The sequence below is a fragment of the Alosa pseudoharengus genome, unplaced genomic scaffold, assembly GCF_046254945.1.
Source record: "Alosa pseudoharengus isolate Yale_2024_CS ecotype anadromous, Long Island Sound unplaced genomic scaffold, YU_APseudo_1.1 YU_APseudo_1.1_scf_10, whole genome shotgun sequence".
NCBI lineage: Eukaryota > Metazoa > Chordata > Actinopteri > Clupeiformes > Clupeidae > Alosa > Alosa pseudoharengus.
The window spans coordinates 1,667,113-1,691,265 of record NW_027468565.1 but is presented as its reverse complement, the minus strand read 5'-3'; the positions used below and the strand labels follow the sequence as shown (position 1 = coordinate 1,691,265).

At 42.0% G+C, this 24,153-nt stretch overlaps 1 long non-coding RNA gene across 1 annotated transcript; it reads right to left on the bottom strand.

Annotated features, from left to right (window-relative positions):
* Positions 1–1,767: 1,767 nt before the first annotated feature.
* On the bottom strand, positions 1,768–3,914 carry LOC143138999 (uncharacterized). The gene is made up of 4 exons (XR_012990314.1): positions 3,848–3,914; positions 3,455–3,484; positions 2,389–2,478; positions 1,768–1,855 (listed from the first exon to the last, which is right to left on the bottom strand). It is a non-coding gene; the product is annotated as an uncharacterized LOC143138999 (long non-coding RNA).
* Positions 3,915–24,153: the final 20,239 nt, after the last annotated feature.

Genomic DNA, 24,153 nt, shown 5'->3' with positions numbered 1-24,153 from the left:
CATTGAAAGTAAAGATAGTTGTTTGCAACAAGTCAGCAGCAGCAAAAATATCAATCTCTTTTGCCCATGAACCACAGTAGTAGATCCTTGATTTAGTCACATAGTCCTGCACAGATGTGTATTCATCCCTCAGATATGTTTCAAATTTGGTGCCGTTTCTCTGAAGGTGTTGCACGACAGCCCGTCTTATTTTCAAATGCTTGTCTTCATTGTGGCAAATGCTAAAGGCTAGGCTACGGTAAAAGCAATTCCCATCAGGTTTTATACTTTTTATCTTACAGGGACATCCCATGTCATCAATATCAGTTGCCATTAGGCCTACATCAACATTTCCGTTTTGAAGCTCTAAACGCGTGCACAGTGCATCCTGGTCCTGACGAGTTAAAGGTTTAAAAGCATGTTTGGGAACTCTTACATCACTTACAATGACATCATCATCAGTTGCCTGCACATCACACTTTAAAGGTTGAAAAGACTGATCGCGCGCACCTGCATCAATAAGAATGACATCGTCTGTTGCAGTTTTGTTTTGCTTAACACCCTTACTGGAACCTCGTTTCAAAACGTCACTGTAGAGTGGTCTGCTGTTTACATTACAACAAGCATTTGTGTCTGGTATGGTCTGTGAACATTCTGTGCCACTTGTGAAATTAGCTGCAACTGTAGACGATCCGCTTACAACTCCTTCACACACTTTAGGCTTACGCTTCACCACATCGCTGTAGAGTGGACGGCAACTTGCAGAGCTCGTTGAACAGCTGGATGAATCGTCCATCTGGGCGTTGGCATCAGTTATTACCGTGACTCCAGTTACCTCAAACCTTGGTGTGCTTACGCCAAAAGATCTTGCAAAGTCATAAACAAACGTGAACAGGGAGTGTACAGAGCTGAAATACGCAACACAACTTGTCCTTTCACCTTTCTGGTTGACGTTTCTGTTAGCGTGTGAATCAACAAAGGCAAACCTTGCTCCTACATTCACTATAGCACACGTGTTAGCACAAACAGTTAACAAACAAGCATCATTGCTAAACAGCGCCCGCTGCAGTGCTACATCAAAAGGCATGGCAACATCACGTAAAGCACTGTCATAGTCATCAACCTGAATAAATCCAGTGTAAGATTCAGCAAAGTTTATTGCAAAATGACAATTCCACATTTCATATTGCCTTGGCAATTCAGACACAGCAATGTAACCCCTTCCGTGGTCTCTGATTTTACCCTGTGCGCTCATTGACCTGTAAAGAACAGTTCCCTTAATCAAAACATCATCAAGATCTCTAGTATCCCAGCTCCACACGTTCTTCATCTTGGACTTCAAAACAGCAGTCAAACTGATGGCACCACACTGCTTGTTGCGCACATTTCCAAACCGTGGATGACCTTGATGAAAGGACCCCATCAGCACAGATCTTTCTGGAAAGTCATCAGATTGAGTCAAACAGGAACAATCATTAGCAACAGTTTGTTTATTGACACAGTATGGCACTGAGTTTCCATAAGAGGCATGAGACTTTGGTAGAGAGTCAGAGAGAGTGAGTGGAGAGTTTGGCATATAGTCAGCATATTTGTCTGCCAAAGGGTTTGGCAAAGGGTTTGGCAAAGGGTTTGACACCAGATTTTGAACCAGATTTGAAACCAGATTTGAAACGAGGTTCGACGAAAGGTTCGGCAAAGGGTTCGGCAAAGGGTTTGGCAAAGGGTTTGGCAAAGGGTTTGGTATATCGTTTGGCATATCGTTTGGCAAAGGGTTTGGTATATCGTTTGGCATATCGTTTGGCATGTTTTCAGAAAGTGATTGAAGGTCAGCTTCTTTCTTCTCAGCTGCCAGGAGCGGCTTACTCAGACGTGGCATCTGTAACACACAGAGAGTCCATATAAAATATTGAGTCTAACTTAACATTTCCTTAATCATCTCTTACAGTTACACTGTAATCATTTAAGCAGTTCTAAGATAAACATACTTTCAAAGTCTGCTTTATTGTCAATTTCTTTTCATGTCAAGACATAAAGAGATCGAAATTACGTTTCCCACTATCCCACAGTGGAGACGAGACATATTTTACCAATTAAGTCCACAGACAAACATAATTCAAGTAAACAATATAAAAAAAAAGTAAAGAAGGCACATACAATGAAGAAATTGCAGTATTTCGGTATTGCAGTGCATATATTTATATCGGAGATTTTTTAACAACTCCCTAACTTTAATTTATAATCCATTATTATAATATATATATATATATATATATTAATCATTCTGCAGCATACTGAAAAATTCTGCTACTTCCTCACTGTGAATAACAATTGGAGCGATGTTTAAAGTGTACAATGCATAATACACAATCGTAATACTTCTGGACAAAAAAAGTCAAATGGACACCAGACCTTGTCAGAGGACCCCTGGTCCTGTGATTGTGATCCACAGTCAACATATCTCTTCTTGGCTGCCAGAGACCTTTTGCTTGAACGTGGCATCTGTAAAACACAAAGAAAACACACGAGAAATATAGTCAGGTCTAATATGCCACATCTACTTAATTGACTCAAACAGCTACACTATAATCATTTTTCATGTACAGAAATATTAAAAGATAGCAATGCACGCATGAACAACTTGTAGACTTTTTAAAGCTTTTCATTTCAAGCAAATACATTCAAAAGCAATAATTAGAGTCAAAAAAACAGAATACTGCAATCCATTTGTGAATAAAAACTAAGACTAAGGGCTCCTGCACACTGTCTGTGTGGCCATTTTTATTTTTGGGTCCCATGTTAACAGGTTAGAGCTTGCACACTACCTGTGTGAGGCACAGCTCGAGCCGTGCCAAAAACTTGTGCATGCTAGAAATGGGACCCATTCCTATTTTTCACGCAACACACAAGCATGTTGGAAGCGTTTCCATTCAAAAGCGAAAGTGAAGAGATGTTTTAATAGGCAGAGGGGCCGCCACAGCGCAGCATCAGACACATTTCGGGTGTTCAAAAACACAGAAAACACCACGCAACAGAAACGCCACAGGCAGTGTGCAGGAGCCATAACACTAAATATGTGTTCAACATTGCATGCCTTTAAATAAAAACACAATTGTCCATACTGCTGGATAAATCAAGTTCAGTGCTTACTTGCTTGCATACTCTACCAGACCTGATATATTGTTTTTTCCAATTGAAAAGGTTACATGTCTAATCACTGATATCTTACAAGTTCGGAGACCAGTCACCTCAACCTGCCTCTGACCTCAGGTCTACAATGCCTGCTAATATTTAAGCAATTTTAGCTATGGCGCTCTCTAGCATTGCAGTGACAATGCTAGAGAGCGCCATAGCTAAAATTGCTTAAATATTGTAGGCTACATTTACATAATGCTTAATTCCACAGCCCTTAATCCTGCTTCTCTACTTTCATGTGCAAGGGTAGGTCACTCCACATTCATTAAGAACACATGCTTACCTTTCAAAAGGAGGGACACAATTTCAGTATCTGCAAAGGATAAAAAAATAGAAAGCAAAAGTAGTAATGTTTTAGAGCCATTATTAATATCAACTCAAACATTCCATTGTGTTCTTAATTTTTCCTGATATTTCATGCACATACACGAGTGAAAACAAAACCCAAGAGGCTTGCAATTGAAAAGGTTACGTGTCTATTGACTATATCTTACAAGTGCAGAGACCAGTCACCTCAACCAGCCTCTGAGGTCAGGTGTACAATGCCTTCACTGCAATACTAGAGAGCCTCATAGCTAAAAAATGCTTAAATATAGTAGGCTACATTTACATTGCAATAATCTACAGCCCTCAATCATGCTTCTCTACTTCCATGTGCAAGAACACCCATGCTTACCTTTCAAAAGGAGGGACACAATTTCAGTATCTGCAAAGGATAAAAGAGCCATTATTAATATCAACTCAAACATTCCATTGTGTTCTTAATTTTACCTGATATGTCATGCACATATACAAGTGAAAAAGCCCAAGAGGCTTGCTTAACATCATTAGGCCTATAAAATGGAACCTTTGTTGTACATATGTACAGCTACAGCTTAGACAGATGTTGACCAACTGGAAAAGTCATGACACAGGAATAAAAACGAATTATGCATACAAATCAAGTCCAGAATGTGTGCTGCCCATTGAGACCTTATCAATGACGCCGACTAAGAGTTGGGCGATCCAAACGATTGAACATATTTCTCCAATTGAATCATGAAAAGTTTCCAGTTTGAGTCGGAGTGAAAGTCGATCATTGTCAAAAGCAATACAGCATAGAAAGAACGTGATTATAAGCTTAGTGTAACATTACTAACTCATCATATATATAAATAAAAGTACTCCGACAGACATTTCAAATTTGCAACGTTAAGTTAACGTTATCGAACACGCTAGCTGCTAAGTTACCTTCCGTTAATCAGCTAGCAGCTAACGTTAATTTAGTTGGCAATTTAAAATACTCTCTTACAACAGTAAACCAACGTGATAACAGTAAACGACCAGTTATTAAACTCATACTAGTTTGCTCCAATCTGCTCATAATATTAATTGCTGATTAGCACTTCAAGTTAAGACCCCCCCCTCCCCAGCTAACTTTTCTCAATGTTCACTTAGCAGGCTAGGCTAACGTTAAAGTTAAGTTACTTCAATATATGACTCGACATTAACGTTCATGAAGCGAACTAATGTCACTCTCCAGAGACACCAACTAATATATAATGTTATAACTGCTAGTTCACTTATGCTTAGTATAAGTAGGTCAATGCAAAATATACAAACATCAATTCCCTCCCCTATTCAAGACACGTCTTACCTGCCGATGGCAATCAGGTTAAAGGAAGAGCATCTGTTAAACCAGACCAATTATAGTAAGATTGCACGTCATAATAAAAGTCGATAAATGTCACGTGTGACTGTAAATATTTCTAATCACAACCACAAATTATCTATCCACTTACAAATGAGAAGCAAACATATTTAAGAGTATAAATACAGTTATATAGTTTAAATTAATTAAATAGTTTAATTTTACGTTTCGAAGTAGATAGATAAGATATGGTATTCAAATCATTGTCGCCACAATTGGGATGTGTAGGTATGCCTATTTAACACGCCCTACCACGAAATAATGACATACAAATCACTGGCTTTATTTGATATAGCCTAATACACCACGCAAATGTCAGATTTCTCCTTTGCCCACTAAAAATCAGGCTGTTGAAAAAAGCATGAGTTTACAACTAAGAAGCCTAGGCTATCACTTATGTTTGTGTCACTGTCACGTTCAAGCCCACCGTCAGTTTATCAAACTGCAGCTAAAGCCAGTTTTGCGAGAGCATTAACACAAAAGCAGCCCAGCTGTGATTCAAACACAATACTAAACTAAAAGCTCAACCACACAACAACCACAGCAATAAAGCCCACGGATTATTTTTTGTTTTGTTTTAAATGCTATTCAATTACTGCCTATAAACTATCACCCATGGACACTGCAGCCACCACCACCCTTCCCTCACCCTACCACCAAACAAAACATGATTGAAAGAAGATTGAAAGAAATCGTGAACTTTATTTAAATTAAACAAATACGTAAATGCATACAAAGAGTCAAACAGAACAACGTTTTCCCCCCAAACACAACAAACTTTTTTCCCCCAACAAAAGTCAATGAAAACTGAGCAAAAACACACAACATCAAACAGTCGGTTCTGCGGCAAACAAACGCTCAAGTTCCTCGCCAGTAATTTCTCCTTCAGCCGCAGTTTCTCCTTCAGGCAACGGCTCAATGGACAAAGTCAGTCCGCTACAGTTCACGTGAACCTCGATGTTCCCGGTGCAGAGGAGGTGCTCCTCAATTACCTCCGCCTCGTTAACGTCGCCCAGGTGCTGCTTAGCGTAACTCCAAATGGCGGAGTTAGGCAGGCTGACGGAGTGGTCCTCGCCGTCGCATGTCAGCTCCAACGAGCCGCTGTATGTGGCTTGAAAGGACGAGGACTTCTGAAGCATCTTGCAGCCCTCGCACCTGTGCGTTGTGCAGCGCTTGGGGAACTCCTCCTGGTTCTTGTGGCACCTCCGACAGCGCTGCTTTTGTGCGATGTACACCGCGCTGACGCAGCCGCGGAGAGTGGTCGTGGTGTCACTGGAGTCGTCCAGGGGCTCAAGGGAGTCGGGCTCGCCCACGTCCTCGATCGCGGTCGCGGTTGTGATCGGAGTGCTGGTTAGTACCGTCAGGTCACCCGACTTCCGTGTCACCAGGTGGCACAACTTGAACGACTTGGAAGGCTTGACGTCCAGGATGCTGCTCTCCCACAGCGTCAGCTTAGTCTGGCCGCTCCTGTCGCAAATCCCGAACTCTTTAAGCTCCTTCATAGTCCCGTCCACCGACACCACCCGGCTCACGACGCCGTCTGCCAGTATCTTTGCGTGCAACTCGCTGACCTGTAACACCACACAACAAAGGCAAAACGAGTTAGTGAGGCGCAGAGTGTGTCCAGGAAGACCGTAGGCTGTGCGACTCTAGGCGCTCTCCGCTTACTTTTTGTCTCGGTCCGAGGGCCAAGACGTCTGAGATCTGCTGGCGGGTGGTTCCGGGGGGCTCTCTCCATATGAAGGGCGCCGTCTCCACCGCGTCCAAACCGCTGGCGCTGGAGAAGAGCACATCGTAGCCGGTGGGGTCGCTGTAACCTGAACAGAAATGCCAAAGTTACATCACTGGTCGTCTCGTTGGGCACATAAGCAAATTAAATCACTACAGGTGCGGGCTACTTACTGACGGTTTTCCTGACGTTGGCCAGCTTCACTGATCGCTTCGCCAGCGAGGACTGCGCGAAAGCCTGCCGCTTCTCAGCTGAAAACGCCACCAGCCGATGATACTCTTCGCGGCCGGTCTGCAGGGTGGCCTCGAAGTATCTCACGTTCCTCTTGGACATCTTTATGGGGGACACAGAGTGAACGTATCCTACCGCGGTCTCCAACTCGGATCTCGCTCGTTTCGCCGGGCTGGCCATTCTGCTGTTCTTCACCTGATTCCTTCTCCCTTTGACCAAGCAGCGCTTCGGCCGCAGCATTTAAACTCTCTCCTCGCATTTGTTACTTTGTTTCTTTCAAACCAGACTAACGCAGCCCCTTGACCCAGACGTCCCTGCACCTTGAATTGATACATCTCTTCACCAGTCTCGAAAGTATCGTTCTCGAGCCGCCAGCAATCAGACTGTCGGCGTTAATTAAAGCGCTTTACTTCGCATCAGCAGATGCAAAACGGCAAGACCCTCGGACAACGTTTTCAGCGGGGTCAACCGAAGCACATTAGGCCTATAAGATAATCGTTTGCCTACTCGATCTATTAGCTACGCTACTTTAATAAAAGTCATTAGTTCGATATCACTGCCGATGCAATAGTGCAAACGACATGATCCTTTCCTGCACTCTGTTGACATTGCACGCTCACTATTCGGGCTATACAGTCTGCGCTGGGAGCGTCATTTTCATGTCTGGCAGTTGTCAAATGCTTCGCTCACGTTTTTCATACAGAATATACACAATTCAAGCCACGGTCTCCCTCACGAAACACGCGTGCATTCTGCTCTGTTTTATACCTCCTGCAAAGCAAGCGGTACGAATCGTCATGTTTCAGAACCATGGACAATTCACTAGGCTACGTTGGCAACATTCATTAAATTAGCCTGTAGGGGGCTGCGCTAGGCCTATACTCATTTAATGTAGCCTGTTTTGGTTCAAGTCACTGGCCTACTCAAACAGCTAAAGATACCAAGCTTAATGTGTTTGCCCCCCCACCCCTTGCCCATTCAAAGTCAGGCTGTTAAAAAAAGCAAGAGTTTACAACCCGGTAGCCTACACCATCACTTCTGTTTGTGTAACTGTCACGTTCAAGCGCACAGTCATTGTTGATATTAACCTACGGCGTCATGGAACTTTTCTTTGAATATTGCAAGGGTGGCCTAAGTTTATCAAATATATTGCAGCTATAGCCAGTGTTTTGCGACAGCATTAACACAAAAGCAGCCCAGGTCTAGGCTAATTGTCAAACACAATGCTAAACTAAAGCCCAAGGATTTTTTTTTTAAATGCTATTCAATTTCTGCCCATAAACCATCACCCATGGCCAGTGCAGCCACCACCCCTTTCCCTCACCTACCACCAAACAAAACATGATTGAAAAAGATTGAAAGAAATCGTGAACTTTATTAAATTAAGCAAATGCATAAATGCATACAAACAAACGTTTTCAAACAGAACCACCCCCCCCCCCCAAAAAAAAAAAACAGAACAAACTTTTTTTTTTTTTTTTAAACAAAAGTCAATGAAAACTGAACAAAGACACAACACATCAAGCGGTCGTTTTTTTTGTTTCAGGCAACGGCTCAATGGACAAAGTCAGTCCGCTACAGTTCACGTGAACCTCGATGTTCCCGGTGCAGAGGAGGTGCTCCTCAATTACCTCCGCCTCGTTAACGGAGTCGCCCAGGTGCTGTTTAGCGTAACTCCAAATGGCGGAGTTAGGCAGGCTGACAGAGTGGTCCTCGCCGTCGCATGTCAGCTCCAACGAGCCGCTGTATGTGGCTTGAAAGGACGAGGACTTCTGAAGCATCTTGCAGCCCTCGCACCTGTGCGTTGTGCAACGCTTGGGGAACTCCTCCTGGTTCTTGTGGCACCTCCGACAGCGCTGCTTTTGTGCGATGTACACCGCGCTGACGCAGCCGCGGAGAGTGGTCGTGGTGTCACTGGAGTCGTCCAGGGGCTCCAGGGAGTCGGGCTCGCCCACGTCCTCGATCGCGGTCGCGGTTGTGATCGGAGTGCTGGTCAGTACCGTCAGGTCACCCGACTTCCGTGTCACCAGGTGGCACAACTTGAACGACTTGGAAGGCTTGACGTCCAGGATGCTGCTCTCCCACAGCGTCAGCTTAGTCTGGCCGCTCCTGTCGCAAATCCCGAACTCTCTAAGCTCCTTCATAGTCCCGTCCACCGACACCACCCGGCTCACGACGCCGTCTGCCAGTATCTTTGCGTGCAACTCGCTGACCTGTAACACCACACAACAAAGGCAAAACGAGTTAGTGAGGCGCAGAGTGTGTCCAGGAAGACCGTAGGCTGTGCGACTCTAGGCGCTCTCCTGCTTACTTTTTGTCTCGGTCCGAGGGCCAAGACGTCTGAGATCTGCTGGCGGGTGGTTCCGGGGGGCTCTCTCCATATGAAGGGCGCAGTCTCCACCGCGTCCAAACCGCTGGCGCTGGAGAAGAGCACATCGTAGCCGGTGGGGTCGCTGTAACCTGAACAGAAACGCATGGCAAAGTTACATCACTGGTCGTCACGTTGGGCACATAGCCTAAGCAAATTAAATCACTACAGGTGCGGGCTACTTACTGACGGTTTTCCTGACGTTGGCCAGCTTCACTGATCGCTTCGCCAGCGAGGACTGCGCGAAAGCCTGCCGCTTGTCAGCTGAAAACGCCACCAGCCGATGATACTCTTCGCGGCCGGTCTGCAGGGTGGCCTCGAAGTATCTCACGTTCCTCTTGGACATCTTTATGGGGGACACAGAGTGAACGTATCCTACCGCGGTCTCCAACTCGGATCTCGCTCGTTTCGCCGGGCTGGCCATTCTGCTGTTCTTCACCTGATTCCTTCTCCCTCTGACCAAGCAGCGCTTCGGCCGCAGCATTTAAACTCTCTCCTCGCATTTGTTACTTTGTTTCTTTCAAACCAGACTAACGCAGCCCCTTGACCCAGACGTCCCTGCACCTTGAATTGATACATCTCTTCACCAGTCTCGAAAGTATCGTTCTCGAGCCGCCAGCAATCAGACTGTCGGCGTTAATTAAAGCGCTTTACTTCGCATCAGCAGATGCAAAACGGCAAGACCCTCGGACAACGTTTTCAGCGGGGTCAACCGAAGCACATTAGGCCTATAAGATAATCGTTTGCCTACTCGATCTATTAGCTACGCTACTTTAATAAAAGTCATTAGTTCGATATCACTGCCGATGCAATAGTGCAAACGACATGAGCCTTTCCTGCACTCTGTTGACATTTCACGCTCACTATTCGGGCTATACAGTCTGCGCTGGGAGCGTCATTTTCATGTCTGGCAGTTGTCAAATGCTTCGCTCACGTTTTTCATACAGAATATACACAATTCAAGCCACAGTCTCCCTCACGAAACACGCGTGCATTCTGCTCTGTTTTATACCTCCTGCAAAGCAAGCGGTACGAATAGTCATGTTTCAGAACCATGGACAATGCACTAGGCTACGTTGGCAACATTCATTAAATTAGCCTGTAGGGGGCTGCGCTGGGCCTACTGACTCATTTAACCCGGTAAGAGTCTTCAGGGACATAGGCGGCCGCGTATCTTCTACCTGCCAGTGTTAATGTAGCCTACAGTTTTGGTTCAAGTCACTGACCTTATTCAAACAGCTAATTCAAACCATGACCGGCCACTAACAACCGCAGTAGGAGCACGACAATGGACAAAATCCACAAAGAAACATTATACAGAACGAATTAAAGACGGACATTCCTGTCCGTATAGTCAGCGAGACTCCTCTGTCTAGCTGAAGATGAGATTTCTTCGGCATCGGTGGTGCTAGCCAGCCACAGACGCTTCCAAACTACGTGTGTTAACTATGTCTCCAGAATAGCCAACCCTCCACCCATTTAAACTCTCAGTCTCATCTTGTCCAGGTGCATCATTTCAGCAATCATGACTAATTAGTGACAGTGATCCTTGCAGTGCGCCTGTAGGCCTATTGCCACAGTCAATCTGCATTCTCACCACAGTATTAACGATTTTTATATTAGGTCATATTTCATGATGCCTTTCAACACTCCAAGCCAACTTCCAGCATCATATAGCATAATATTTTGTACCAATTTATAACATAACCCTATGTCTTTGCTTTTCTATATGTAAGCACATTTGTTTGTGTTTGGTTTGCATGCAGTTTACACTTTCTATTCTAACCCTTATGGACAAGGCAAGGCAATGCAAGGGAATTTTTATTTAGGCCTATAGCCTATATTATAGTCAGCGATGTAGTGGAAACTAAACACAAGGAAAATCAGTTTATCCATCTCTGAATTTCCAGAAATAGACTTTATCCCCCTCTTATTAGAGTTTAGCCACCTCTCAAAAGAGTTTATTCACCAATTGCAACTTTTAACATTCAAAATCGCACTATATTATCTACATTCACAATATGTACATTCATCAACAATCTAGGAACCATTCAATACCACTGGTATTGTTATAGTAGTAGGACAATAACCTCCACCATCATCAAACATGTTCTGAATGCCTTTTTAAAAATCTGATACTGTATGGTGCAGTCCACTTCACCAAGATAACATTCATAGTTTACCACCTCATACTTTACCACTACATGCCTCATTATAGCGCAAGGCAATTCACTGTGTTCTCTAGGCTACAACAATATTTTATGATCACACGGGTGTACTATATATCATTTAATGAACGTGGTTACATTCATAACATAATACAAAAGGCCTACTATTTTGCAATGCATGTTTCCATACTTTATTTAGACACACCAAAAACCAAAGACATCTAAAAGGAACTTAGCTCATATCTCTGCAACTTCATTCAAGTCTTTCATCCATTGGTACATGTGCATCTAACCATAGGTGGTACTGCAAATAGCAAAATTATAGGCTAACTTTTGGCTAATAACTGTTGTATTTTAGCAACCCTTTCATGTATCGTAACCAAACTTAGGACATGGACCTATAACCCCATCAGTAGGGCACTCAAAAAATCTGGTGACCTTTGACCTCTAGGGGGCGCTGTAATTAGCGAAAATGCATTTTGGCCTGTAGCTGTTGATGTGTTTGGAATTAAAATGTACTAGTGGTGTCTGGTAGTACTTTTGGATGTCCTTAGGCTGACCCAAACCAACTTGTGATGTCAACATAAATGATTCGGCCGCCATATTGGATTTAATCAAAAACACTAAAACGTTTTCACTGGTCACACATTTCATCTGATTTTCACCAAAATTGGCTCAGACCATCTTCAGACCATGCCTTATCAGGTTTGACAAAAGCATTCACCCGTAACAGCCAATCGAAATTGGTGGCGAAGCCGCCAAACAGGAAATTACCTTGTAACTCAGCCAATCTTGGGTTGTTTGGCATGGAACTTGCTGTGACTGCTTAATGCTATATACCTGATGCAACCGCATTGAGTTACCTGACAAATTTGGACTGCTGAACTATCTGCTTGGCCCCCACATTGCTGCTTGCAGCTATATTTGGGGGCCAAGCAGCGAAGCTGCAGGGCAACCCTTAGTGATTCTATGTTTTCTTCCCTATTATTATTATTAGGGGTCCGAGCAGCGTAGCTGCAGGAACCCTATTGTTTCTGTACCGTTCATTTTTTGGCCAAAATTCTGTAAAAATCATACTGCAGCCTAAACCGTAACTCCAAAACTCTTGAAATTTTCAGGTATGGTTACCAGTACCCCCCTCTACCCATAACCCAAAATTTGGGGTACTGCACCCAAAGGTGGCGCTATTGAAAAAAAAAGTTAATTATGCTTATTTCTCCTTACCAGATTCACCTAGACTCAAAATTCTTTCAGAATATTAATCTCTAAACTCAGATGCATCTTTTTGGCCCTGGTCTTATGGTCTACAAATGTTTACTTTTTCCACAATTTCATGGAAAAGCCAAACATTATAAAAAGTTTCACACTCTTCAAAAATAATCGAATCTTCACCAAAATTCTCACAGACAATGTTTAGACCAAGCCTCACAAAAGTTACCGCTCAGAATTTTGATATTTTGTTCCATTTCAGAGATATAGGCCAATAAAGTTAGACCACTTAGGCCTTTTTTCCTAGATCACCTATATTCCTATAAACCGTAAGTCCTAGAAACTTGACATTTTCAAGTATTGTTACCAGTACCCCCCACTACCCATAACCCAAATTTGGGGTACTGCACCCAAAGGTGGCGCTCTTGTCAAAAACGCTTATTTCTCCTTACCAGATTCACCTAGACTCAAAATTCTTTCATCATATTAATCTCTACATTCAGATGCATCTTTTTCACCCTGGTCTTATGCTCTAAAAATGTTTACTTTTGCCACAATTTCAGAGAAAAGCCAAACATCATAAAAAGTTTCACAGGCTTCAAAAATTATCAAATCTTCACCAAAATTCTCACAGACAATGTTTAGACAAAGCCTCACAAAAGTTATCAAAAGAATTTGGATACGTTGTTCCATTTCAGAGATATAGGCCAATAAAGTTCGACCACTCAGCCCATTTCTCCTATATCACCTATATTCCTATATGAGTATTTTTTTTTTCTTGGATAACAACCATACAACCATCATTAGGTGGATACCATTAACAGTGCACATTTTCAGATATGTACTCTTTTTTATAAAGCCCTTAATTCTATTGTCAAATGTATGCTAGGAATTTTCTTGATGTTGTGTGTTTGCCAACACACATTTTCACCATTTGAATGTGACTGCTCAATGTGTATGATTGTCAGTGGCTGAGTGGGATAATGCCTAGTGCTGGTGTTTGTTAGGTTGAGAGTTCGAATCCTGCTAGAGCTTTAGGCTCAAGATGCACATGCTATTGGTTATTGAAGATTCACACTATTGAACAGCACCTGAATGACATCAGACAATTAACATTCACACTCATTAGTTGCCAAGAATCAGAATGCCGACACACTCTATGACATATAGGGGAACTTCTTTGTTTACTATTTTTCCTTCATCATTAAGTCTATCATTTATATTTCATCCATTACTGTTCTTCTCTATAAATGTCTATTTGCCCCAGAATATCCAAAAGTTTTCAGGTGTATTTTTTCAGGAAAGCCCTTCATTTTATTGTCAAATATATACTTGGAGTTTTTCTTGTGTGTTTACCAACACACATTTTCACCATGTGAATGTGACTACCCAATATGTAGGTTTGTCAGTGGCTCAGTGGGATAATGCCTAGTGCTGGTGTTTGTTAGGTTGAGGGTTCGAATCCCCGGTAGTGCTTTAGGCTCTAGCTCGAATACTATTGGTTATTGAAGATTCACACCATTGAACAGCACCTGAATGACATCAGGCAATCAACATTCACACTCATCAGTTGCCAAGAATCAGAATGCCGAGACACTCTATGACATTCAGGGGAACTTCTTTGTTTACTATTTTTCCTTCATCATTAAGTCTATCATATTTATATTTAATCTATTAGTGTTCATCTCTACAAATGTCTAATCGCCCCTCCATGCTTGGAGTTTTTCTTGTGTGTTTACCAATACACATTTTCACCATGTGAATGTGACTGGCCAACATGTAGGATTGACAGTGGCTCAGTGGGATAATGCCTTGTACTGGTGATCCTTAGGTTGAGAGTTCAAATCCCACTTGAAGCATTAGTGGGTTGTGGATGTTAGCATACTACAATAGAATGCTGTTGGGTTGTGGAGGATAACACACTATAACATTACAGCTACTTGTCAATATGGGCTTGTAGTGCAAGGCAAGTATTACTGTATAATTATAAGCTGTAGCCTATAATTATTTGTTATTCTTATAATATTTGTCATTTCTTATACATATTTAGTCGGCTCATCCACTTGACAGAACAACTCTATATCGGTTAAGGATGTCACGCATGAAACAATGCTGCAGAAACATGAAAATACGACTTTGAGTTTAGTAGGCTATAATTTTCAGTTCCTGTTTATCTATTGCACAATGGGTAATAATTTAAAGGAATCATGTTTGCAGTCTTGTAAATAGTGACCCTGCAAGATCCCTAGTCATTGCAAAATCATAGTCTGTGACTTAAAACTCTACTACTTGTCTTTAGATGTGAGAGGGTCTGAGACTGTAGTCTTTCAAAAATCTTTTCCAAATCTTTGCAAATCTTTCCAAAGTTTACCCGCTGGGAAACCCTGTAGCTCCGGAGCAGGGGCTCAGACCAGGATAAATTGTTTGCTCGCCCTCAGTTCGCTCTTTTGTTCATCTCAACCCAGCACTCCAGTGTGTCCTGCTCTGTGTGCGTCTTTGAGTTAACGTAAGTCATCATTTTAATCACCCTCACTATGACTTTTGTGATGTTTATCAGTTTGTAGAGTAGCTCTGCCATCATGTGTAAAGTTAAGGTCTTTGTTTGTTGGTTTGGTGTGTTGGAGTCCCATGTGAGAGATGATTAGGTGATGTTGGTTGACTTGGGATGTCAAGTATTGTTTAGTTGTACCTTATATAGCCTTATGATTTCAGTTTATTGTTCAAATGTCAATTGGTTTGTTTGTGAGTTGGGATCTGTACTGATTTACCCCATTTCACTGATTACTCCATTTTCTGTTTGTTTCCTCTTTGATGCAGCACACATACAAATAAAGAACAAAAGAACAGATGAATTGAAACTCAAATAAAGTTAACTTGTGTTGCACCGAAACCTGCCATCTTCGTGTCATCACTCCATACCATTGAGCCTTCTGAGTCACACCATTGTTTGTTAGGTTGAGAGTTCGAATCCTGCTAGAGCTTGAAGCTCAAGATGCACATGCTATTGGTTATTGAAGATTGACACCATTGAACAGCACCTGAATGACATCAGGCAATTAACATTCACACTCATTAGTTGCCAAGAATCAGAATGCCGACACACTCTATGACATATAGGGGAACTTCTTTGTTTACTATTTTTCCTTCATCATTAAGTCTATCATATTTATATTTCATCCATTACTGTTCTTCTCTATAAATGTCTATTTGCCCCAGAATATCCAAAAGTTTTCAGGTGTATTTTTTCAGGAAAGCCCTTTATTTTATTGTCAAATATATACTTGGAGTTTTTCTTGTGTGTTTACCAACACACATTTTCACCATGTGAATGTGACTACCCAATATGTAGGATTGTCAGTGGCTCAGTGGGATAATGCCTAGTGCTGGTGTTTGTTAGGTTGAGGGTTCGAATCCCCGGTAGTGCTTTAGGCTCTAGCTCGAATACTATTGGTTATTGAAGATTCACACCATTGAACAGCACCTGAATGACATCAGGCAATCAACATTCACACTCATCAGTTGCCAAGAATCAGAATGCCGAGACACTCTATGACATTCAGTGGAACTTCTTTGTTTACTATTTTTCCTTCATCATTAAGTCTATCATATTTATATGTAATCTATTAGTGTTCATCTCTACAAATGTCTAATCGCCCCTCCATGCTTGGAGTTTTTCTTGTGTGTTTACCAATACACATTTTCACCATGTGAATGTGACTGGCCAACATGTAGGATTGACAGTGGCTCAGTGGGATAATGCCTTGTACTGGTGATCCTTAGGTTGAGAGTTCAAATCCCACTTGAAGCATTAGTGGATTGTGGATGTTAGCATACTACAATAGAATGCTGTTGGGTTGTGGAGGATAACACACTATAACATTACAGCTACTTGTCAATATGGACTTGTAGTGCAAGGCAAGTATTACTGTATAATTATAAGCTGTAGCCTATAATTATTTGTTATTCTTATAATATTTGTCATTTCTTATACATATTTAGTCGGCTCTTCCACTTGACAGAACAACTCTATATCGGTTAAGGATGTCACGCATGAAACAATGCTGCAGAAACATGAAAATACGACTTTGAGTTTAGTAGGCTATAATTTTCAGTTCCTGTTTATCTATTGCACAATGGGTAATAATTTAAAGGAATCATGTTGCAGTCTTGTAAATAGTGACCCTGCAAGATCCCTAGTCATTGCAAAATCATAGTCTGTGACTTAAAACTCTACTACTTGTCTTTAGATGTGAGAGGGTCTGAGACTGTAGTCTTTCAAAAATCTTTTCCAAATCTTTGCAAATCTTTCCAAAGTTTACCCGCTGGGAAACCCTGTAGCTCCGGAGCAGGGGCTCAGACCAGGATAAATTGTTTGCTCGCCCTCAGTTCGCTCTTTTGTTCATCTCAACCCAGCACTCCAGTGTGTCCTGCTCTGTGTGCGTCTTTGAGTTAACGTAAGTCATCACTTTAATCACCCTCACTATGACTTTTGTGATGTTTATCAGTTTGTAGAGTAGCTCTGCCATCATGTGTAAAGTTAAGGTCTTTGTTTGTTGGTTTGGTGTGTTGGAGTCCCATGTGAGAGATGATTAGGTGATGTTGGTTGACTTGGGATGTCAAGTATTGTTTAGTTGTACCTTATATAGCCTTATGATTTCAGTTTATTGTTCAAATGTCAATTGGTTTGTTTGTGAGTTGGGATCTGTACTGATTTACCCCATTTCACTGATTACTCCATTTTCTGTTTGTTTCCTCTTTGATGCAGCACACATACAAGTAAAGAACAAAAGAACAGATTAATTGAAACTCAAATAAAGTTAACTTGTGTTGCACCGAAACCTGCCATTTTCGTGTCATCACTCCATACCATTGAGCCTTCTGAGTCACACCATTGAACAGCACCTGAATGACATCAGGCAATTAACATTCACACTCATTAGTTGCCAAGAATCAGAATGCTGACACTCTATGGCATATAGGGGAACTTCTTTGTTTACTATTTTTCCTTCATCATTAAGTCTATCGTATTTATATTTCATCCATTACTGTTCTTCTCTACAAATGTCTAATTGCCCCAGAATATCCAAAAGTTTTCAGGTGTACTCTTTCAGGAAAGCCCTTCATTTTATTGTCAAATGTATACTTGGAGTTTTTCTTGTGTGTTTACCAACACACATTTTCACCATTTGAATGTGACTGCTGAATGTGTATGATTGTCAGTGGCTCAGTGGGATAATGCCTTGTGCTGGTGTTTTTTAGGTTGAGAGTTCGAATCCTGCTAGAGCTTTGGGCTCAAGATGCACATGCTATTGGTTATTGAAGATTGACACAATTGAACAGCACCTGAATGACATCAGGCAATTAACATTCACACTCATTAGTTGCCAAGAATCAGAATGCCGACACAATCTAAGACATATAGGGGAACTTCTTTGTTTACTATTTTTCCTTCATCATTAAGTCTATCGTATTTATATTTCATCCATTACTGTTCTTCTCTATAAATGTCTAATTGCCCCAAAATGTCCAAAAGTTTTCAGGTGTACTCTTTCAGGAAAGCCCTTCATTTTATTGTCAAATGTATACTTGGAGTTTTTCTTGTGTGTTTACCAACACACATTTTCACCATGTGAATGTGACTGCCTAATATGTCGGATTGTTAGTGGCTCAGAGGGATAATGCCTAGTGCTGGTGTTTGTTAGGTTGAGAGTTCGAATCCTGCTAGAGCTTTAGGCTCAAGATGCACATGCTATTGGTTATTGAAGAGTCACACCATTGAACAGCACCTGAATGACATCAGGCAATCAACATTCACACTCATTAGTTGCCAAGAATCAGAATTCCGACACACTCGAAGACATATAGGGGAACTTCTTTGTTTACTATTTTTCCTTCATCATTAAGTCTATCATATTTATATTTCATCCATTACTGTTCTTCTCTACAAATGTCTAATTGTCCCAGAATTTCCAAACGTTTTCAGGTGTTCTCTTTCAGGAAAGCCCTTCATTTTATTGTCAAATGTATACTTGGAGTTTTTCTTGTGTGTTTACCAATACACATTTTCAGCATGTGAATGTGACTGGCAAAGATGTAGGATTGACAGTGGCTTAGTGGGATAATGCCTTGTACTGGTCATCCTTATGTTGAGTGTTCAAATCCCACCTGAAGCATTAGTGTTAAAATACTGTTGGGTTGTGGAGGTTAGCATACTAGAATAGAATGCTGTTGGGTTGTGGAGGTTAGCACACTATAACATTACAGCATTACAGCTACTTGTCAATATGGACTTGTAGTGCAAGGCAAGTATAACTGTATAATTATACGCTGTTTATCTTATTGACTCCGACACAGAACCCACCACCACAAATACAATTCAATTCTGTGGGAAACACTGCCTTCCATTATCAAACCCTTCATCTTATCCACAACAAATAAATAGTCCTGTAGAATCAAGTATTGTTAGAATACTGTTGGGTTGTGGAGGTTAGCACACTATAATGTTACAGCACAGGGTAATCCTAATTTTATGCATCAAATTTATTCCAATCCAACTCAAAAGTGTTGAACGACACAAAGTGAAGGTTTTATCCAGATCAAAACCAAGAATAGATTATGTGATCTAATCCAATTTCAGGATCCTTGTTTCCCTTTGAACAACCCATTTTCAAGATTTGATCCAATCCGATAGCTGAAATCCGGTAACTGAAATCCGATAACCGAAATCCGATCACGTTTCTTTTGAACAATTGTGCCCAAACAATCAAAGCATATGTAAAACTAAAAAGCTATGCCATCATGTTCGTTTTGCTCGGACCCCGTAAATCACCGCTTGCGGTTATATTTATTATTATTATTATTATTACGCTTCCGCCATTGAAGTCTATGGCAGCCCATAGAACCGACTGGTCAAAAGTTCTGAAATTTGGCACACTTATTGGGGACAGTCCAAAGATTAATTTCACCAAGTTTCCTGTCGGCAATTCGAACCCTCTAGCGCCACCAACAGGCCAAAGTTGGACGTGCGTTCACGCACGTAACTTTTGACCCGTTTGCCCGATTGTCAAAAATGTGGTATCGTTGGAATCCTTGGACCAAGCCGAGTTCAACGCACTCTATGACGTCAATTTCCGCCATGATGGATTTTCCGCCATTTTGGATTTTGTCAAAAACCTTTAAAAAGTTTCATGCCTCACATAGTTTGTCCGATTTTCACGAAACTTAGCACATAACATCTTCAGCCCAAGCCGCACAAAATGTATCGATTTTCATCTTCGGAACTAAAACTGTTTGCCCGTAACAGCCAAACGAAATATGCTGCGAAGCCACCAAACAGGAAGTGAGCTCATATCTCAGCAACCCTTTCATCTGTCATAACCAAACTTAGTACATGGACTTATAACCCCATCAGTAGGGCACACAAAAAATCTGGTGACCTTTGACCTCTAGGGGGCGCTGTAATTAAGAAATATGCCTATTGGCCTGTAGCTGCTGTTGTGCTTAGAATTAAAACGCACTAGTGGTGCCTGACAATACTGTGGAAGGTCCTTAGGCCGACCCAAGCCAACTTGTGATGTCATCGTAATTGATTTGGTCGCCATATTGGATTTAATCAAAAACATGAATAAGTATTCGCAAGTCACAAATTTCAGCTGATCCACACCAAAATTGGCAGAGACCATCATCAGACCATGTCTTATCAGTGTATTTTTTTCTGGAACAATTGACCAAAGCGTTCGCCTGTAACAGCCAATCGAAATTTGCGGTGAAGCCGCCAAACAGGAAGTGAGCTCATATCTCAGCAACGCTTTCATGTATCAAAACCAAACTTAGTACATGGTCCTCAGGACCCACCAGAAGGACGCTCAAGAAATTTGGTGACCTTTGACCTCTAGGGGGCTCTGTAATTGGCAAAAATGTATTTTGGCCTGTAGTTGCTGCATTTTTCTGCAATGGAGGTCAATGGCAGCCCATAGAACCGTCTGGTTCATCCTGATGATGCACAAATAATTTGGTGACCTTTGACCTCTATTAGGGCATTGAAATCACAGCAAGCATGATCATATCTCAATCGATCGATCTTTTATTTTTGATGTGAAACTGTTGACAGCGAGTTCCATCCAGTTCATTCTAATGTGTGCGTGCAAGGGTGGGACGGGGTGGGATGGGCAGGGGCGGTTGCGGCGGTGGACTGGCTGGGGGAGGGGGCGCCGACACTCAGCCCTGGTTCAGCCCCACAAAATCAGCTATGTTTTGATGTGAAACTTGACCTTGTAACTCAGCCAATCTTGGGTTGTATGGCATGGAACTTGCTGTGACTGCTTAAGCCTACATGTCTGATGCAACGGCATTGACTTACATGGCAAATCTGGCCTGCTGAACTGCCTGCTTGGCCCCCTCATTGCTGCTTGCAGCTATATTTGGGGGCCAAGCAGCGAAGCTGCGCGGCAACCCATAGTGATTCTACCTTTTCTTATTATTATTATTATTATTACACATCTTTCCGCTGCCATTGAAGTCTATGGCAGCCCATAGAACCGTACAGTAAAAAGTTGTGAAATTTGGCACATTGATTCGGGACAGTATAAAAATGAATTTGAGCAAGTTTTATGCCTGAACCACAGAGAGTCTAGCGCCACCAATGGGTCAAAGTTGACATTGCATCCATGCAATTAACTTTTGAACCGTATGCCCGATTTTGAATATCGCAATATCTTTGGAAGTCTTGGATGAGGCCGAACTCAACGCACCCCATGACGTCAATTTCCGCCATGTTGGATCTTCCGCCATATTGTATTTCATCAAAAACACTTAAAAGGCATCAAAGGTCAGAAAGTTTCTCCGATTTTCACGAAACTTGACGCAGATGATCGTCAGACCATGACTCATAAACGCATTGCTTTTTGGAGACATATTCAAAACCGGTTGCCTGAGACGACCAATCAAGTTTGGCGGCGAAGCCGCCAAACAGGAAGCGAAGTAATATCTCAGTAAAGCTTTAACGTATCAAAACCAAACTCAGTACATGGGGTCAGGACACCAATAAGGAGAAGGCTCAATAAATTTGATGACTTTTGACCTATAGGTGGCGCTATAATAAGCAAAATTACATTTTGGCCTGTAACGGGTGATGTGTTTGGAATTAAAACTTACTATTGGTGTCTGTTAATGTTAATGTTAATATACTAGTGATGTCTCTGGGAGGTCCTAAGGCTGACAGATGTGATTTTGTGATGTCAACATAATTGATCTGGCCGCCATATTGGATTTAATCAAAATCACTTAAAAGGCATCAAAGGTCACAAAGTTCATCCGATTTTCATGAAACTTGGTTCAGATGATCTTCAGACCATGACTCACAAACGCATTGCTTTTTGGACCCATATTCAAAACCCATCGCCCGTCTTGACCAATCAAGTTTGGCGGCGAAGCCGCCAAACAGGAAGTGAAGTGATCTCAGCAAGGCTTTTGCGTATCAACACCAAACTCAGTACAGGGTCTCAGGACCCAATTAGGAGGAGGCTCAATAAATTTGATGACTTTTGACCTATAGGTGGCGCTATAATCACAAGAAGTGGGCTCATATTTCAGCAATGCTTTCACATATTGAAACCAAACTTAGTATATGGACTTGGGACCTCATCCTGAGGACAGACAATAATTTTAGCAACGTTTGACCACTAGGGGTGCTATAATTTGCAACACTTTCTCGTATCGACACCAAACTTGGTACCTGGACTCGGGACCACATCCTGAATAAGGACAATACATTTAGTGACCTTTGACCACTAGGGGCGCTATAATTAGAAAAACTTTATCGTATCGACACCAAACTTGGTACATGGACTCGGGAACACATCCTGAAGACGCACAATATATTTAGTGAGCTTTGACCACTAGGGGTGCTACAATTATCAACACTTTCTTGTATCGACACCAAACTTGGTATGTGGACTTGTGACTACAACCTGACTACGCACAATAAATTTGGTGATGTTTGAGGTATGCATATGTGTGGGGGGTTATTGGGGTGTGTGGGGGAAGAAGTTTATCTGTGTATATGTGTGTGTGTGGGACAGGGGGGTTAATTGGGTGTGTGTATAATGTAGCAACATTGGGTTGCCATGACAACTCCTGCTCAACTGCTTGGCCCCCTCATTGCTGCTTGCAGCTATATTTATTATTATTATTATAACGAAACGCTCATTTGCCATTCAACCGTACAGTAAAAAGTTGAGAAATTCGGCACATTGATTCGGTTCAGTCATATCTTTAATTTATCAAAGTTTCAAGTCTGCACTTTGAGTGCTCTAGCGCCACCAACATTTCAAATTTTTTATTACATCTATGCACATAACGTTTGAACGGTACACCACATTTTGAACATTAAGGTATATTTGGAATCCTTGGATGAGACCGAACTCAACGCAGATGTGAATTTATGAGGTAAACGTAATTGATCAGGCTGCCATATTGGATTTAATCAAAAACACCTAAAAGGCATCAAAGTTCGCAAAGTTTGTCCGATTTTCACGAAACTTGACGCAGATGATCTTCAGACCATGACTCATAAATGCATTGCTTTTTGGAGCCATATTCAAAACCCGTCGCCCGTGGTGACCAATCAAGTTTGGCGGCGAAGCCGCCAAACAGGAAGTGAAGTAATCTCAGCAAGGCTTTCGCGTATCAACACCAAACTCAGTAGAGGGTCTCAGGACCCAGTTAGGAGGAGGCTCAATACATTTGATGACTTTTGACCTATAGGTGGCGCTATAATAACATGAAGTGGGCTCATATTTCAGCAATGCTTTCACATATTAAAACCAAACTTAGTATATGGACTTGGGACCTCATCCTGAGGACAGACAATAATTTTAGCAACCTTTGACCACTAGGGGTGCTATAATTTGCAACACTTTCTCGTATCGACACCAAACTTGGTATATGGACTCATGACTACAACCTGAGGACGCACAATAAATTTGGTGGCTTTTGACCACTAGGGGTGCTATAATTATCAACACTTTCTCGTATCGACACCAAACTTGGTATGTGGACTCGTGACTACAACCTGACTATGCACAATACATTTAGTGATGTTTGAGGTATGCATATGTGTGGGGGGTTATTGGGGTGTGTGGGAGAGGAAGTTTATCTGTGTATATGTGTGTGTGTGGGACGGGTGGTTAATTGGGTGTGTGTATAATGTAGCAACATTGGGTTGCCATGACAACTCCTGCTCAACTGCTTGGCCCCCACATTGCTGCTTGCAGCTATATTTATTATTACGCTTCCGCCATTGAAGTCTATGGCAGCCTATAGAACCGACTGGTGAAAAGTTGTGAAATTTGGCACACTGATTGGGGACACTCCAATATTTTATTTCACCAAGTTTCATGCCTCCCTGTCGAACCCTCTAGCGCCACCAACAGGCCAAAGATGGATGTGCGTTCACGCACGTAACTTTTGACCCGTTTGCCCGATTGTCAAAAATGTGGTATCGTTGGAATCCTTGGACCAAGCCGAGTTCAACGCACTCTATGACGTCAATTTCCGCCATGATGGATTTTCCGCCATTTTGGATTTT